The sequence below is a fragment of the Agrilus planipennis genome, unplaced genomic scaffold, assembly GCF_000699045.2.
Source record: "Agrilus planipennis isolate EAB-ADULT unplaced genomic scaffold, Apla_2.0 scaffold77, whole genome shotgun sequence".
Classification (NCBI taxonomy): domain Eukaryota; kingdom Metazoa; phylum Arthropoda; class Insecta; order Coleoptera; family Buprestidae; genus Agrilus; species Agrilus planipennis.
This window is the reverse complement of record NW_020439413.1, coordinates 5,991-10,203: the sequence shown is the minus strand read 5'-3', so window position 1 is coordinate 10,203 and position 4,213 is coordinate 5,991.

The following is a 4,213-nucleotide window of genomic DNA, read 5'->3' as shown; positions in this document are numbered from 1 at the left end:
CAGCTCCGACAGAACACAGACCAACTTTTACCTGCTGTCTTAACAGTGCGTTTTAGAAAATACTACAAATGGCGCAGTAAACGCCATCTGTAGCACGATGCTACATTTTAGGATTACGTATGCTCCAACAAGGTCCACTTGTGTAGATATCTACTTGAAGGATTTTCCGACAATATATGTACACCATTGTTTCTTAGAAAAGAATTTAGGAGTATACAATAATAATTAGTATTATCACTTAAGGAATTTATGACTCACGTTAACACGTGCTTGGAAGATTAAATTTATGTCAAGTTACACTGTATTCTAATAAATGTACGACGGGCTAAATCAGCACATCATGATTTCGAGGTCATATTAAATACGTCAATAAAAAAAACTACTTCACACCAAGTGTTATTCAAAAAGCTGAAACAATGCTATCAAGAGTATCATTTATGTACCGTTTGAAACGAAATTATTTTAGCTGCAATTCAATTTTACGGATTGACCTCGACGTCTATGTTTTATTGACAAAATGAATCGGTGTAGGTACTCAATTCGTTGTTGCAATTTTCGTTGACTCATGCATTACTGGGTCTGCTTGCTGTTGAGCTTCATCCCAACTCAAATTTTAAATTGGTTTCTCCCTTTTACTTATTACTATTTATCTTATTTACTACATCTTCTTGTTAATAGCTGCAAAAAATTCCGTTTGATCTTTTTTCAGATATTTAAAGCTTTCTTTAAATTACTCTGTTTCTTTTAGTATTTAAGAAGGTCAAGATGCGTTAACAAATATAGCTCTCTATTCCACAAACGTCCTTTCCCAATTCAAAGTACATGATAACTTGTTCGAAAATATTTAAATAATAGAAAATACATTAGTACCTGTATACAGTATTTATAGTTCGCAACCTTTAAATACTTTTTACCTTTAATAGTGATAACAACAGTTCAGGCAGAATGAAATTACTGTTCATTTTATTTCACATTGGCTTTGCATTTTCCAACCAACGTAAGTTTAATGACATACCTTCCTTACTACTTTTTTGGGATATTTTAGTCTGGCGTTTAATGGCCGTTTAATAATCTGAAATATTCTGTTACCAGTAGGGACTAACTATATTTATAATTTCTCTTAGCGCACTGAAGGCTACTGGTTCTTCTTTATCGGTTGATGCAATACCTTCCTCTTTTAAATTTGTTCATTTCATTTGTTTTTTTTTTTACTAATTTTGTGTTTTATTTATCATTATAAGGGCTTTTGTAGTTATTGAGAAAGGCAACATAGCGGATATTGATATATTGGTTGTTTATAAATTTTTGTATCAGTTTACGAATAACTTGCAATAAAATAACACTTCTTTTTAAATTACCACTAGTAGCAGAATATACCATTTTATTAAACGGCCACTAGTGGCAGACTATATCTACGCTTTTTTTATATCAGCAGAAGAACCTTCAAATATCAACAGCAAGACCCAGCGTTTTTCCACATTTAATGCATGTTGATATTTGATAGAAAATGAGGAAAAGGCAGAAAACCTATACGCAGGCCATAAGTTAGGAGATATATTGTAGAAGGAAGATAGTGTAGAGTTAGGTGAGCTAGAGTATCCCATAATTAGAGAAGAGTTTAATGTAGCATTAAAAAACTTAATGAATAATAAGGCGTCAAATATAGATGGGATACAGGCGGAAATTCTAAAGCATGCACGACAAAAGGTTAGATATCGTATGTTTAAGCTTGGTAGTCACATTTATGAGACGGAGAAAGTCTCAGAGGATTATAAATGGAACGTGGTAATAATCATACCTAAAAAGAGAGGCGTTGCACGGGTGCGAAACTTAAACGGTGGGCGTGGCGGAAAAGAAAAAGTTAGAAGCGTTCGAAATGTGGTGTTACAGGCGAATGATGAAGATACCATGGATAAAGAAGGATAGAAATGGAGAGGTATTAGNTTTTCTATTCCGGGCAATTTTAATACAAATTTAAATATTCTATTTATTTTTTTGTTTAATGAAATATGATTTCAGAAAACAGAGGGCGTCTATCGATTTGCTATTTAGCCGCGCCCTTAGTTTATTCACATAATTCTCCGAAATAGAAAATACCCTCTCACTTGCGACCGAACTAGGTTTAATCGTTTTTAAAGCCTGATATAATAATTCTAAATTTTTTTGTTCTTTTATTTGTGGCTTCCAGGGCCATAAACTCTTTTCTTAGAGTTCGGGTAGAGGAAGTCACTTCTTCCGGTTCCTTTAAATAAAAACTATCAAACTGATATAAAATCTAAATTAATTCATTGACAAATAGACAAAACACACCGTTTATATCGGTCCGATATGATTCCAAGAACCAAACCGCTTGCAACAGTGTTTTCATCAGTCTGGTACATTTGGCTACATTTGTCATTTTCAATTNGCTCACCTCTTCATTCGACGAAAATTTTTTCCCAACGAGCATTCTTTTGAGATCTGAGAACAGGAAGTAGTCGCTGGTGGCCAGATCTGGAGAATACGGTGGATGCGGAAGCCAAGTTTTTGCTTCAACTGTATTTTTTCCCTTCAAAAAGCAATATTTTGTCAACACGCGAAATTCCTTTTTATCCATTTTTTTCACAATAACAAAAGTTGCTTCACTAAAAATGCTATAATTCACAAACTAATGATCCGACAGCCGTCAAATTTATAGACGCGTCTTTTGAAGGTTAGGACTAACTGAAAAACATATGGATTTAGTTCTGGTGCCGCCATCTATGTGTCAGGCCGGGGACTTTTCAATTGACCCTATACATATACACAAAATGGGTTTCGTAATGATTTTCGTTTCCTTTCCTTTTTATGCTATATACAGGACCGATCCTGGCGACGGACGAAAATTGGGGGAAATCTCCCCCGTCGTCGTCGTCGTCGTCGTCAAATTTGGGATCGGCCCTGTCTATATAATTATATATACGCGTTCCGGTAAAAAAAATTAGCACAACACCACTGGTGGTAAGTAGAACCAATATCTAAAATTTACTTTTAAAGAACTTTCCAACAATTTTCTACATGTTGGAGTTCGCAAAAAAGTTATTATACCTAAAATTGTCGGATATACAGTGAGATAAAACAATAACATAAAAATAGGGACATATTTACTAAACTTGCGGGAAAGGGCATGCAGGTTTATAAAAAATTTGCATGTAAAAGTTCGACTTCTTGAACCTCTGTAGATATTAGAACAGTGGTGAGGAATGTGCGGCTTCGAATCGCATGTGGTCTACGTTAGTTTCTTGTACGGTTTTCATGAAAGCCACTAATTAATATTTAATGATAGAGATCACGGCAATTTGAATATTAATAGAATTAGGTAAATAATGTGCTAGTTTCTATTGAGCTTAATAGTCTAAATTACAATGCTGCAGTTCTGCATCCCTAGCAGCTTTCATAACTTGGGGATTAAATCGTCTCGAACTGATGGTACTATACAAAACTATAACCATTTAACAATAATCCAGGTCTTATTTTGGAAAAATTACTTCCGATCTCTGTAGGTTAAATCTCACAAACTCTAACATTTGTGAATTGTGACCTGCTCCAAAACTTCGATAAATCCCGAGTGCATAAAAGATTTCTCATTAGGTCATACAAAATGTACCTACGCTCTTCAAAGTGCAAATGTCATTCAGAAAGTTATTCCTAGGTTCAGACTTTTGATGCCATTACGTTTATTATTGTTACATTTTCTTTTATTACCTGACTAATATTCAAGCTCAAAGATTATATTAATTTTAAAGTTGTAAAGTCAGTGAATGTAAAGATTGAGGCAGGATGTAATCTAAGTTGGTGCATCAGAAAGAGATTGGAGGTAATTTCAATGCAAGACGTAAGATGAGGAAATGACTTCGTATCTATTAAAGTTAAAGACAATTTTTCGAAAAAGGAACATCTGCACTTGCTGAAAAATTATTTAGCCTTCGAAAGATGTTATGAGAAATAGAAAAATGTGCCTAATATTCGATAGGTATCGAGTACCGAGAGATACATCTATTGCATAATCATTCACATTTTCTATTTTCCTTTTCAATTTCATTGGTATCATAAAATGTGCAAAGTAACACTAACGATAAGTCAAAAAGAATTAAATTACGTAGTTACGAACTTTTGTTTATTTAAACGAAACAATGCATAGTTTATTACGTACCCGCATCTCTTGCAATTAACTTAATTTCTATTCATTTATTTA